This window comes from Pinus tabuliformis, chromosome 4_2 (assembly GCF_031772625.1).
Source record: "Pinus tabuliformis cultivar Carrire ecotype Pingquan chromosome 4_2, CPIR1, whole genome shotgun sequence".
Classification (NCBI taxonomy): Eukaryota; Viridiplantae; Streptophyta; class Pinopsida; order Pinales; family Pinaceae; genus Pinus; species Pinus tabuliformis.
Genome location: NC_142304.1, coordinates 574157087 through 574172893, shown reverse-complemented (window position 1 = coordinate 574172893; position 15807 = coordinate 574157087). Strand labels below are relative to the sequence as shown.

Genomic DNA, 15807 nt, shown 5'->3' with positions numbered 1-15807 from the left:
AGCTAGGGTGCAGACGGGTCTCGAACGACGGTCTCATGGTCGGGTGGAGGACTAGCTACAGTAAAGCAGGTTGATCATATCAAGGGAGCAAGAGGCGGGCGAGTATCTTCAAACAACACTACAGGTATGAAGTTCTCCCTTTAATACGAGAGAGAGAGAGAGAGAGAGAGAGAGAGAGAGAGAGAGAGAGAGAGAGAGAGAGAGAGTATTTAATTTTTGTAGGAGATGAATATCTGCATAGGTTATGAAGGTAATATAGCAGAGTAAAGAGAAATTTTTTGTTACTCAAAAGAAAGAAAAAAAAAGAAACTTAATAATGATAACAGAGGACTGTAATAAATAAACTCATGAGCGACAGCGTAATCCTCTTAATGAAACTGGATCAAACCTCAAATTTGAAGGTTGTCAATCCTGGAGGGTTGGCTATAGAACAACCGTAGTAGAGGTAAACAATTAGTTGCTGTAAAGGAATTTAGTTTGAATGATCAGCAGAAACCGCAGAACCCAGAGTTCTAGACCAGTTATTCCCTCAGGTCAACGGACAACTGTATAGAGATTTTAGAGCAATTTTGCAAACAAGACAAGGGCCACTTAAAAGAGAAGAGAACCTGGACAAACCCGAGAACAAGTCACGAAGTCATGGCAGTTTATTCCGGTAGTATCAGGATTGGGGCAGAATCATGAATGTTGTTATATTTATATAAATCAGTATGAAATGGAATAACCCCAAGCCGAGACAGGCAAAAACTAGTTAGTAATTGGAACACCTCTGTTCAAGAAAAGCGAGGTTGAAACCCTCACGGTACCCGAGCCTGAATCGTGTTCATGGGGACCTGTCAATAGTTGTTTTGAAGCTTAGACCACCCTTAACTGAGACCAATAAAGGAAGAACTGAGTTCAACCCCGTGGTTTCGGGAGAGTGGAGGAAAGGCTATGAAATCTGGGCGAAGGGTTTGGTTCAGGTCTGTGCTGGAGGAGAGAAAAACAAATCACATATAAACAATCTTATGCCGAGAACAAATAATCCTTACAAACTGTGTACACACTCATTTCATAAAAAGAAAGTAGGATATGATAAAAGCTGTGCGAAAACTGTAAGATTATTATTAATAAAAGTTAACGATCCTGTACAGGGTGGCCACGAAGCAGACCCCCCCCCCCCCCGTCAGGTCAAAACTTCGGATTCATATTACAATTGATATCCTGCCTTAAATTTAAAACACTGTAGAGCTAAACAAAACATAGTTGTGTGGAAAATAAAACTTGTATACGCAGGGACGGACAGAACTGTAGCCAGTCCCATTATCTATAGAAAATGTAGACCAAATTATTACAGTATAACTGGAGCTTGGAAGGGCAGAACATCTTCCAATTTCCTAATTTATTACATAGGAGGAATAGGCCCCAAGCATTTCCAAATAGAATTTTTATAATCCCTGTTGCAACAAGAAAAGCTTTGAATGGAGGGTTTCCATACCTGGAATCCTTCTTGTTGGCAAAAAGGGGCTACTCCCTAGCCACGACTTGGATGCCGAATGGAGGAAGGCGTCCTCCCCTGTAAAATCGTAACATAAAGGAAAGGCATAAATTAAATCTGAGTTGAACGAGCTCGCGGCAACTGCATGAACTCACAATGTAAAAGATCATAAAACCCATATTTACTATCCTAAAGCACTTATCGGCAAGGGTTGCCATAATAGCAAAGCTCTGTCTCGGGGATAACAGCTGTCCCTAGGTTCCGTTTCCTGCGAATACCGAGTCTACCTTAGGTTAGCAAGGGTTTGCTAAGAGATGAAACCTGGAAATGCACAAAAATATATTGGAAAAGAATTTTACCTTGGTGTATTGATTACCTGGGGATGTAGTTGTCCCCTACGCCAACTTCTATGCAAGAACTGTAAGCTGGAAAGTAGAATGCAGGAGCACCGGCGTGCCCGGATGAAACCTCCAAATGATAGAACAATGAACACAAATGACCAAATACGAAACCCTCGACAGTATAGCTGGGCAGCCCGCGAACTCACCTTGTCTCTTTGCCGTTGGATGTATGGAAAGAAATCTCCACTGCCGGCCACGTACAACATGCCACCGGAAAAAAGTTAATACGCTGGGCTATGCGGATAATGCAATCACGTGACCAGGCAGGAAAAATCAAAGAATGCCACTTTATTTTTATGTCGCGTGTTAACTGGCATGGGTCACCATTTGAACAAACAAAATAAAATACCAAACAATACAACTCTTTAATCTAGGCCACGCGGTTTACAACTGTAGCAGGATCAGAGTACTATTAGCATAAAGTTACAAAATGGTAAATGTAACAAAAAAGAATTATCCAGTGTGGAGGTCTGACAAGTGGTATCAGAGCCAAGTTACAAAGTTGTGACCTCTGGGGACAGATGGAATCAATCAGACCATTCAAGAAAAATAAATAAATAGACTGTTAACCCATTGTATTTACAACTGATTTCATTCTTAATATGTGTATAAGCAACAAATAATGTGATAATTCTGACACTGTTACTGTTTGTGGTAAGTACAGGAAACAGCAGAAGACTGACACCATGAGAAGAACAGATAGTGTGTCCCACAGGTTCGGGGCAGGTCAGGAGCCGGCAGCAGATTCTGGAAACAATCCCGAGTTATGGGTTCAGCTGGGTGAGGAAACCCGCAATACCAACATGGCGATTTTGGAAACTATACAAGAACTGAAAAATGAAATGGCCCGGTTATGCGACGATAATGCGAGATTAACAATGGAACAGGAGAAAATTATCAAAAGTTTATCTGACAGGAAATACCAACAGCTACTTAATCCTAGTGCTGAGGAGCAAACAATTTCAAGCGAGCAGAATCCTCATGCAGAGCCCGAAGAATCAGAGGGAAGGGAGGAAGAACGTTCGGATAATGCTTCAGAACAGCAAACGTCCAAAAGGCAGCGAATAGAGCTACAAGGAGAATTTCGTAAAATCAAGCCGCCGCACTTTGATGGCGAACAAGAAGAAGCAGCGGAGGCCTGGTTAATCAATATGAATAAATATTTCCAGCTTTATGACTATGACCACAACCTCAAGGCGCGGTTGGCCATTTTCCAATTACAGGGAAAGGCCACCCTGTGGTGGGAGGAGGTAAAAATGGTAAAGGGTCTAAACGAGTAGAATATTACTTGGGATAAATTTTAGAGATATTTTAAAGAAAGATACCTGATCGAGCGCTTCTATGATGGAAAGGCAAGAGAATTCCATGATCTGCGATTGGGGCAGTAGACTATGGATGAATTTATCACTCGCTTTACCTCCCTACTGCGTTACGTGCCCTATATATGCGAAGAAAAAAATAAGGTACAAAGGTTTGTTAGTAGTCTACCGATGAGCATGAGGGAAAGAATAGAATTTGACAACCCAAAGACGATGGACGAGGCCATCCGCAAGGCCCGAATTTGCTATCAGTAGAGCAAGCAGAAAGGAGATGTCCTGGGTAAGAGGTGGGCCGAGAAGAAAGGCAGCAAATCGGCTGGAAGTATTAAAGGTAATCGCGGTGGAGGCAGCAAAGGACTCGTTAAGGGGCAGATCAGCAGAAACTCGCAGAAAAATTCACTCCGATTACAGCCCCCCAGTGAGTCCAGAACCAATGACCGAACCGGGAAATTGGACAATGAAGGGACAGCAAGGCCTCCCGTGCAATGCTGGGGCTGTGGCGGGCCCCATTATGTGAAAAACTGCCCCCAGCGAAAAGGAGCTGAACAGGTCTCTCAGGTTTATGAAGCCTCTATAGTTGGCGATGTAGGGCGAGCTCTGCCAAAGATTAATGCTGCTTTGGAAGATCGCCAGGCAGAGTACCAGCCGACCATGGTAGAATTCGAAGGTAAACTTTTTGACCTTGATGTAACTGTTTTGATTGATCCTGGTGCTATGTTAAGTTACATTAGTCCTAGAATTGTGGAACATTGTAAGTTACAGCCAGTTAAGTTTAAAACCCCCTGGCTAGTTCAGTTGGCAACAGGGGCAAAAAGGCAGGTAATATCTAAGGTTAAAAGCTGCCCAATAGAAATAGCAGGACAACCCGTGACAACAGATTTGAATGTGCTCCCTCTTGGCTCGTACGATATACTGATTGGTATGGACTGGCTAGAGAAACACTGGTCCATAATTAATTGTAAGACCAAGACCATCAGCTACAAGGATGAGTTGGGAATAGTACAGGAAGTATAGGGAATTAAGCGGCCAGTGCAGATTCGGCCCATAGCTGCATCGCAACTGGCAAAATGCATCAGGAAGGGATGCCAAATTTATGCCATCCAAGTTGGGTACACCAACTTGAAAGACAAAATAGCTGCACTAGAAAATATCCCTGTGGTATAGGAATTTGCCAATGTATTTCCAGAAGAGATACCGGGATTGCCACCCAAAAGGGACATAGATTTTACCATAGAATTGATACCAGGGGTAGCCCCAGTTTCTTGAGCACCTTACAGAATGAGTGTACCCGAATTAACAGAGCTGAAGATGCAATTGCAAGAGCTGTTGGACAAAAAATACATTCACCCCAGTGTATCCCCTTGGGGAGCTCCGGTATTGTTTCTGAAGAAAAAGGACGAGACTCTCCGCATGTGTATGGATTATCGCCAGTTAAACAAATTAACAATCAAGAACAAGTACCCTCTACCCCGAATCGATGAGTTGTTTGACTAGGTGAAGGGAGCAACAGTCTTGTCTAAGATTGATCTGCGATCCGGGTATCACCAAATCCGAATTAAAGAAGAAGATATAGCTAAGATAACGTTTAGGATGCAGTATGGTCATTATGAGTTTGTGGTGTTACCCTTCAGGTTGACCAATGCTCCCGCCACCTTTATGTGTTTGATGAATAGTGTGTTTCATCGGTATTTAGACAAGTTTGTGCTGATCTTTATTGACGATATATTGATCTATTCTTGGACTAAAGAGGAGCATCAGGAGCACCTCAGGATAGTATTGCAAACCCTCCGAGAACACCAATTATATGCCAAGTTTAGCAAGTGTGAATTCTTTAAGGAGCAGATCCAGTATCTGGGCCACATCCTCACTAGAGATGGAATTTCCGTGGACCCTGAAACGATTAGGACCATCATGGAGTGGCCAACACCCAAAGATGTGGCAGATATTCGATCTTTTATGGGGCTAGCAGGTTATTATCGATGATTTGTGGAGGGTTTTTCAAGAGTAGCTTATCCAATCACATCTCTGCAGAAAAAAGGGAAAGCTTTCAGATGGACGCCTGAATGTCAAAGGAGTTTTGAGCAACTTAAACACCTACTCACATTGACACCTATTCTAAGTATAGCCGACCCCAGTAAGGAGTATGTGGTGTGTACGGACGCAAGTAAGGAAGGGGTAGGAGGTGTGCTGATGCAGGAAGGAAGGGTGATAGCGTATGAATCAAGGAAGTTAAAAGAGCATGAGCAGAAATATTCTGCTTACGATCTAGAGCTGGCTGCGGTGATTCATGCCCTGAAAATGTGGCGCCATAACCTCATGGGGAAAGAATTTCTGTTATTAACAGACCACCATAGCCTGACCAATTACTTTAATTAGCCCACGTTAAATGCAAGACAAGCACAGTGGGTAGATTTTCTGAGCAGTTTCGATTTCGAAATCAGGTATTTAAAGGGGAAGGAGAATCGGGTGGTTGACACATTGAGTCGGAAGCTGCAATGCTTATATGAGATTTCTTGCAGTGAGGCGAAAAGCCCCTTCGGGGAGATGATTCAAAAGGCAGCCGAACAAGATGTTGTTTATCAGCAAATAAAACAGCAAGTACAGCTACCAAACAACAAAGAAAAATAGCCGGACTATGCCTTAGATGCTGATGGGAAGTTGTACTATAAAGGTAGGCTGTACGTACCCAATCAAAACAGCATTAGGAACCTGATATTGGATGAGCATCATAGAAGTCATTATACCGAACACCCAGGGTATCAAAAGATGGTCACCACACTCTAGAAGGGATATTATTGTCCAGGGTTGAAGAAAGATGTGGCTGGATACTTGGCCCGATGTTTGGAATGTCAATAGATTAAAGCAGAGCATCAACATCCTGCGGGGTTATTTCAACCAATACCCATTCCGGAATGGAAGTGGGAAACCATCATTATGGATTTTATCACAGGCTTGCCAAAAACAAATAAGAACAATGACTCCATCATGGTTCTGGTGGAAAAACTAAGCAAGGCGTCGCACTTTATACCAGTGCAATCTACATATAGAGTTGTGCAGATCGCTCATGTGTTTATGCAAAATATCTTTAAGCTGCATGGGTTACCCAAGACCATAATTTCAGATAAGGATGTAAAATTTACATCAGTTTTCTGGAGGACACTGTTTGAAGAATTAGGAACTCAGCTGAACTTCAGTACAACTTACCACCCTGAAACTGACGGACAAAATGAACGGGTAAATCAAGTGGTGGAAGATATGTTGAGGGTCTTTGTGATGCAGCAGCCAAACAAGTGGGAAGATTATCTTCATTTGGCTAAGTTCGCATACAATAATGGCTACCACACATCCTTGTGGATGAGTCCTTTTGAAGCATTGTATGGGTGAAAATGCAACACCCCCTCAAGCTGGAGTGGACCAGAAGACAGATTAAGATTAGGCCCCGAAATGCTTAAGGAAATGGAGGGACTGGTGAAAAAGGTATGCTCTAATTTGAGGGCAGCTCAAGAAAGGAAAAAGAACTTCGCTGACCGGAAAAGGAGGTTCAAGGAGTATCAGGTCAGCGATCACGTGTATGTGAGAATTCGAGCAAGGAAAAGCACACTACAGTGGAGCGGATGCTATAATTTGGCACCTAGATACTGTGGGCCCTTTCAAATCTTAGCAAGAATTAGACCTGTGGCGTACCAGCTTCCCCTGCCTAGCCACATACAAGTCCATAATGTCTTTCATGTCTCCGTATTGAAAAAATATGTTTATGACCCTAAACATGTAATTAATTGGCAGGAGGTACAGGTGAGAGTTGTCTCCTAAAGATACATCTATATGTTTTTGTTAAAAAAAAAACTGACTTAGGGTGTTTCATGTTACAGGTAGAACCAGAAGGAGAAATTCGAGTCGAACCACTAAGCATCCTCGAGCGGAGAGAAGTCACGCTACGGAAGCAGGATATTACCCAAGTTAAGGTACAATGGCGACATTTTGGGCCTGATGAAGCCACCTCGGAGGATGAGGAATTCATGAAACAGACTTATCCAGGGTTGTTTGGAACTGAAGGACATCGAGACGATGTCTAATCTTAGGGTGAGTAGATGTCATATCCCCAAATTATTGTAAATACTTTTTATTTACTGCAGTTAAAAAGAAGGACATTATGGAAGGATGATGGTTATTATATGATTGTTTGAATTAATTTATTAATATTATTTTATTTTCATTGCGGAAATAGAATGGCGGAATAATTTCCCAGCAATAGGGATGATCTGTATTCTGAGTTGTTCACATATTGTTTTAAAAAAAAGACAAGAAATGGTTGCAAAGACCCTAACCGTTTTTCCCTCCCTAACTGTGGAATGGGTTCCAGGAAAGGGAAAAAGGGGGGAAAAGAGGCTGTGCTGTAAGGACAGATAGTGGATAACGGAAAGGGCAGCTTACCACGTCTGGTGAGGACCAGATGGTAAGGGCGCAGAGCGCTGCAATTAGAAAATACAGAAGTCTTGAGTAAGCTAGGGGGGAGACAGGTCTCGAACGACGGTCTCATGGTCGGGTGGAGGACTAGCTACAGTAAAGCAGGTTGATCATATCAAGGGAGTAAGAGGCGGGTGAGTATCTTCGAAGCACACTACAGGTATGAAGTTTTGCCTTTAATACGAGAAAGAGAGAGACAGTATTTAATTTCTGTAGGAGATGAATATCTGTATAGGTTATGAAGGTAATATAGCAGAGTAAAGAGAAATTCTTTGTTACTCCAAAGAAAGAAAAAAAAGAAACTTAATAATGATAACAGAGGACTGTAATAAATAAACTCATGACTGGCACCGTAATCCTCTTAATGAAACCAGATCAAACCTCAGATTTGAAGGTTGTCAATCCGGGAGGGTTGGCTATAGAACAACCGTAGTAGAGGTAAACAATTACTTGTTGTAAAGGAATTTAGTTTGAATGTTCAGTAGAAACCGCAGAACCCAGAGTTCTAGACCAGTTATTCCCTCAGGTCAACAGACAACTGTATAGATATTTTTAGAGCAATTTTGCAAACAAGACAAGGGCCACTTAAAAGAGAAGATAACCTGGAATCATGAATGCTGTTATATTTATATAAATCAGTATTAAATGGAACAACCCCAAGCCGAGACACGCAGAAACTAGTTAGTAATTGTAACACCTATGTTCAAGAAAAGCTAGGTTGAAACCCTCGCGGTACCCGGACCTCAATCGTGTTCATGGGGACCTGTCAATAGCTGTTTTGAAGCTGAGACCGCCCTTAACTGAGACCAATAAAGGAAGAACCGAGTTCAATCCCGTGGTTTCGGGAAAGTGGAGGAAAGGCTATGAAATCTGAGCGAAGGGTTTGGTTCAGGTCTGTGCTGGAGGAGAGAAAAGCAAATCACATATAAACAATCTTATGTCGAGAACAAATAATCCTTACAAACTGTGTACACACTCATTTCATAAAAAGAAAGTAGAATATGATAAAAGCTGTGTGAAAACTGTAAGATTATTATTAATAGAAGTTAACAATCCTGTACAGGGTGGCCACGGAGCGGAACCCGCCCCCCCCCGTCAGGTCAAAACTTTGGATTCAGATTACAATTAATATCCTGCCTTAAATTTAAAACCCTATAGAGCTAAACAAAACATAGCTACATGGAAAATAAAACTTGTATATGCAGGGACAGACAGAACTGTAGCCGGTCCCATTATCAATAGAGAATGTACACCAAATTATTACAGTATAACTGGACAAATTATTACAGTATAACTGGAGCTTGGAAGGGCAGAACATCTTCCAATTTCCTAATTTATTAAATAGGAGGAATAGGCCCCAGGCATTTCCAAATAGAATTTTTATAACCCCTGTAGCAGCAAGAAAAGCTGCGAATGGAGGGTTTCCATACCTAGAATCCTTCGTGTTGGCAAAAAGGGGCTACTCCCTAGCCATGACTTGGATGCCGAATGGAGGAAGGCGTCCTTGCCTGTAAAATCGTAACATAAAGCAAAGGCATAAATTAAATCTGAGCTGAACGAGCTCGCGGCAACTGCATGAACTCACAATGTGAAAGATCATAAAACCCAGATTTACTATCCTGAAGCACTTACCGGCTAGGGTCGCCATAATAGCAAAGCTCTGTCTCGGGGCTAACAACTGTCCCTAGGTTCTGTTTCCTGCGAATACAGAGTCAACCTTAGGTTAGCAAGGGTTTGTTAAGAGATGAAACCTGGAAATGCGCAAAAATCTATTGGAAAAGAATTTTACCTTGGTGTATTGTTTACCTGGGGATGTAGTTGTCCCCTACGCCAGCTTCTGTGCAAGAACTGTAAGCTGGAAAGTAGAATGCAGGAGCACCGGCGTGCCCGGATGAAACCTCCAAACGATAGAACAACGAACACAAATGACCAAATACGAAACCCTGGACAGTATAGCTGGGCAGCCTGCGAACTCACCTTGTCTCTTCGTCGTTGGATGTATGGAAAGAAATCTCCACCATCGAGACAACGGGAAATACCATACAAATGAAGAAATGACTAGTCTGCTGGCCACGTACAGCACGACAGAAGTTAATACGCTGAGCTATACGGATAAGGCAATCACGTGACCAGGCAGGAAAAATCAAAGAATGCCATTATTTTTATGCCGCATGTTAACTAGCATGAGTCACCATTTGCACAAACAAAATAAAATACCAAACAATACAACTCTTTAATCTAGGCCAGGGGTTAAATTTGACGCCCGTCTGCCCGTTTTTAGCTCTTTTACACGTAAAATACGTTCACATTTCAAATATCCACGTCAACCGTAACTTGCTATTAATTTTTAAAACCGTCAATTTGACGGGCAGGTTTGTAAATGAAAAGTTTTAAGTTTTTTTTTAATAATTTTTTGATATATATATATTATATATATATTTAACATCCAACTTCCAAGTCGGGATCGGACCGTCGGTAATAGCCTATAGGAATGAAGTGACTGTAGTACTAGTCTGTGGCTGTATGCTGTAAGTTGGCGTGACGCGTCCACGGTCCACCAACTTTCACGAATTGAAATAAATTCTGAGCCTGGAGCATTTACAATCCACTGAGAGCTGTTAATGGCATTATTAAATTTGGTTGATGGTGTCCAGCGCGCTGCGCTCGAGTGAAATCACACAATCAGATATGGTCTATCTAAGACAAGGAACAGTTTGTCTGTACTGTGTGCATGCCTGAGAGGTACTCAAACGCTCCCCATAGGCCATCATACGCCCGGACCACTGAAATATTTCCAGCTTTATCTTCGTAAAAGCTCTCCGAGTCTCCCCTTCTCCGCTTGAATCCGTTGGAGCTTTTTCCGTGACTTGCTCTGCTCTCGCCTCTGTCATATAGATAGCATGGGCTGCTGTTTGGCGTATTTGGCTGCTGTTTGAGCGAGAATCGTGGCTGGCGCGAGCGAGAATCTGCCCATTCATCTGCAATTTCTCCCATTTATTTCGATAGTGAACCACAGACTCTGCTTACGATCCGGCCGAGCTACAAGGTGAGGTTTACTTTTGACAATGACAGCACAGAATCACAGGGTGTAGTTTACTGAGGTTTTTCATTTCTTTTTAGAGGTTTCGTGATATTTTAGTACAATGGCAATATTTAGTTGAAATGTAAAATTGGGTTTAAGACTGTTTTCGCTAGTTAATTTTTATCGTTTTTTTTTTCATATTTAAAGAAATAGGTTAATTGTCTAAGAATTAGAAATATTTGAAAGGAGTGAAAGCCTGTCATTTATAGACTACCCACTAGTAATTTCAGGTAACTTGGTTTTATTTGAATATCCCTAATAATTTCAGATAACTTGGTTTTATTTGAATATTGCTAATATGTCAACCTGCATAAAAAAAATAGCACAAAACAATGAATATCCTCACTCTGTCTCTGTAGTTTTTAAATGAAAAACAATAATGACCTGTCTCTGCAGATGTAGGAGGAAAGTCTAAAGACATGTATTTATACGGCCTCAGCCTCTTCCAATGGCGCGCAATTAGCTGCCTCGCTTGATCAAAGCCTTAAGGTACTATCTCACCTGTTCCTGATAGGCTTGCTTTTAATGTGAACATTCTGATATATGTAACGTAGAGCTGTCTGATTGTCTGTGTCAATGTAAACATATGAATTTCAACACAGAATTGAGCAATTCTATGTATATATATATATATTCGACGGTGGTCATGATACTTGTATTATCTTACCAAATATACCTTTCAGATTGGTCAATTTGTCTATTCTCTGGGGATACAATTATATTTCATTATCATAAACTATATTATATTAAATTTCAATCCGGATTGCTTCACATGTGATCTGCTTTGAGTCCATATCTTGAGTTTTTTTTACTTTATAGAGTTCTTTTAGATCATCTCACCAGCACTTTTATGGTCCTCCCAATCTATGACATCGCCCTTTCTACCTTATCAGAATTATTTCTATTATAATCAGAACACGATTAAAAATTTTAGAGAAAAGTTGGGTTGAATATTTATAAGTTGGACTCTTCACCCAAAAAAGGGGAAGTATATACACTAAATAAATTACTACTTTATAAAAATGCTCGGTGAAGTTTGTTTGAATGTGCACGCCGCTTATCATATACCAAATATGATGCCTAAAATAGTTCAAATTCGCACGTTGCGTTGGTTATTGGAGGACCATGACCGATTTCTTAGAGACTAATATTCAAAACAATTTTAAACTTTTCCTTTCTGGCAGATTTTGCGGTATATATTTTATTAGAATGGAAATCCATACATGCAAACATAATAAAAATATATTAGAATGGAAATGCATATATGCAAACATAATAAAAATATGGAATGCTGTCGGTGATGATCTACTTTTATTCTGTCACTATACGTTGCTTTAATTTCTCCATTACTTGCCGTATGTCCAAAGTGATGCCATACCGAGAACCAGTAACCCCACCAGAGCAACTGTGGATTAACGCGTATTTTGGCTTTGAAGTTTGTGATCAGAAGTTGTCATCCTCTGTGAAAAAGCTGTATACAATTGGCAGGGATTCATGATCAGCAGGTCTCAAAACAAAGTGTAGCAATGAGACTTGAGCCCAATTGTACAACAAAAAATGAAAAATTTAAACAATTATGAGTACAATTTGAAATTAGATAAAACTTGTACAAATAAATTTTAAAAATAAAAACGTCATAAAAAAATTCCTTGACGGATAGGGTCACCCGTCAAATTTAACCCCTGATCTAGGCCACGCGGTTTACAACTGTAGCAGGATCGAAGTACTATTAGCATAAAGTTACAAAATGGTAAATGTAACAAAAAAAATTATCCGCTGTGGAGGTCTGACATTAACTTTGTTTTTTATTAATGTCGAAATAGTGTCCCATTGGCCGTTTTCTCTGACAAATGAAACAATGATTCTCAACTTCGATTTAGGTAATATAAAGTAGTTTTCCATGTTTCTTTGAAATTACGGACTCATACCTAGCCGAGGAAATCTAAACTTTATATATTTTATATTTTGTTACAATCATTAGTATGTAGTATAAAAGAAAAAAAATTGACATAAAAAAATTTCATATTTTTCAAAACATTTATTAGTTGAAAAAAAATTCAAATAATGCCATATTTAAAGAAGTACCAAAAAAACAAACCCGTGGAAAAATCCAATTATTGAAAAATAATTCCAATATTTTTAAATGTGGGAATCCCAGGAATCTAGGTCGGCTGCATCTACATAAATAATTTTGGGAGCTACCATTGTATCTTGGTATCCTGGTGTTGTGAGTGTAGATATGTTTGCACGTCTTGTAAATCGTAGTTAATGTCTAATTTTGTATATTAAATTTCAGATTTGAGATTTCGTTATTTATGTTATTAGATTTTATTTACATGTTTTTTCACTTTGTAATACTAATAAATTTGATGAATTTTGTCCTTCATTTTTTTTGGATTATCTTATATAGATAAGCAAGGTGAATGTTGGAGATAAGTAAACAAGAGTATCCTTATGAGAAAAAGACTTAATGTATTTTGTTTGAAATTTTCAATATAATCATCATTGAGTTCAGTTTTTAGAAAAAATTGAAAAGAAAAATGAAATAATATGTTAATCATTTTAAGATGTATATTCCCTAAATTTTTTCCATTCACTTTTACATACAATTTTTTTTTCCTTATTGAAAACAAACTTGAATCCAACTTCATAAAGTGAATTGTCAAACGCACTATAAAAACCAATTTGAGACACAATCTTAATTATATTGTACAAAAGTATAATATAACGAAGATATATTATTGTATAAATAGATTGTAATAATGTTTAAATATATAGGATATAGTAATAATAAATATTATTTTCTACCAAATAATTTAAACCTCTTTTTTTAATATTTATGATTTAATATGTTTATATACATATTTATTGTATTTATTTTATCTATCAATCTTATATTTATATTTATATATTTAATATGGACACAAAGTTCTTCTATGTATTCAGGATGTTTTCATGAAAACAGTGAATCATAACTTTGGCTGCTAGCACAACTATTTTTGCTTTTTCAGGACTCTAGACTCCAATTTATTTTTGTCTTCATATTCACTTTATTCAACACTCGTATTCACATAAACATTGTATTTGGTTGACTCACCTCCTTTCCTTTTACTTTATCTCACAGAATATTTTGACCATTTTAATAACTCCATTACGTTCATAACTTCATAGTCTTTCATAAAATTATAACTTGAGATTTTATGGGGCATCACTTCGACCACTAAAAGTGTTATCACCTAGATTGACCTCAGGCTGAAGGGAGGCAATTCCAGGGTAACCACAAACCAAGCTTAGCCTAGTAGCTAGCCCTACTAGGATGATATAGAGCTGCCTCCTTAAGGATCTCAGTCAAGATGACTGAATTAGGTAAAGGATTTTAGGCTAGGTATAGTAGCTCGAAGGTTTTAGTTGAATTTTGTTGGTGTTCCGCTAAATCAGATGGAGCTGGGCAGCTTAGGTCTGGAAAGTTAAGTCAGAAATGCAAGGTGTTCTATAGGGCAAGGTAGGCATAGGCTTTAACACTTTAGGCTTAACGGTATGAGGTGTTTAAGACTGATGAGGAGCTAAGAAGGGCATGTGACAATCATGTATCTTTCTCAAATAGTAGAAAACATGAAATATTGAATGATTTCCTAAGGTAGAGCACTGTTACAATGGATTCCATCTATCAAACTTGATAACAATCAACTAGAAGCATGAAATGAATGATGGCATACATACAACATGTAAACAAATGATTACAAAAGAAGAAACTATACTAAAACTCCATACCACAGGGATGACGGGCTTCTAATTTCTTGAGAAAATTTTTTGGAAGTAGAGAGGGATGTTACGACATAGGGGACAGTAGAATTTCAAAGGTTGAGTGAGGGGAAGGGATCTAAAAGGGCAAAACATTGGCCTAATATACAAAAGTGTCCAATTGTAGCAATAGGCTAGGGTTTGTGGAAAAATGATGAATTTAAGGGATACGAGTGATGGAAAGTGTTTAAGAAGGTATTTTAAGGGTAGGGAAAAGTGTATGAGCATCAGAAAAATTACCTTCAAAACCCTGGGAGAGGGAAATGAACCTTACTTAAGCACAACTGCAGTATGAAGAAGGTGTAAAATGATCCATTGGAACTTGAAATAATGATGAAAATTCTTTGAATGATGGTACACTCAACCGAGTGGTAACATGGGCCAATATTTGAAAAACTTTGGAAGGAGTGACAACAGTCCTAGACTTAATACCTAGTGACCAAATTTTACTCACTGAAATGACAAAATTTAACTTTGACGCCCTAAGACCACTTTGTAAGAGTATGTTTGATCACTAGTAGAAGGCTACAAAGACTGACTCTAACAAAAAGAGCAACATTTCCAGTATAGAAATTACTCGCTTAGCCATTTTACTAAATCTGCCTTTTGATTTAAGCATAATGGACACTTCTATCATATTAAAATCTATGATTATGTTGTAAATTGTGTTTTTCCCATTCAACTTGAAATCCACCTCAGAATTCATCCCTTGAAACCATCGACTATTCCATTCCTCTCATCATCATTCTGCCTCTTGAATTTATGCCACCGCTGGTTCAAACTCAGCATTTGCCATTGAAATAGAAGCTCACATGAATTGGATTTATTAAATACTGTACTCCTCTGAATGGCGATGCGGGCTTCACACATCTATTCGATTAAACATTCGTTCTGTTGAAATCAGCAAATCATACAACACGGGCTTCACACAGCTATTCGATTAAGCATTCGTTCGGTCGAAATCAGCAAATCATACAACACGAGTTTTATGCATACAGTTATTTCCGAGAAATCCATGCATTGAAACACCAAGGGAAAACGTCATGCCCTGAACCAGAAAATAGAGTTATTATATAATATTTGTGTTTGAAATACACAAAATTCCAAAAAAAAAATAGCTACAATAATTCTAAAGATAATGATTCATATTCCCTATAGGAATTGCAAAACCATACAATCTAGAATATGACTATAACAACCCTAAAAAGGAGGTAAATACCAGGGGCATAGTACCTCATCAAACAAATCAAACTAGCGGTATCA

The 15807-nt window shown here is 39.1% G+C and overlaps 1 long non-coding RNA gene across 1 annotated transcript; it reads right to left on the bottom strand.

The window, feature by feature from the left end:
- Positions 1–8841: 8841 nt before the first annotated feature.
- LOC149170606 (uncharacterized) lies at positions 8842–9620 on the bottom strand. The gene is made up of 3 exons (XR_016259494.1): positions 9451–9620; positions 9294–9359; positions 8842–9169 (listed from the first exon to the last, which is right to left on the bottom strand). It is a non-coding gene; the product is annotated as an uncharacterized LOC149170606 (long non-coding RNA).
- Between the last annotated feature and the right edge of the window lie 6187 nt (positions 9621–15807).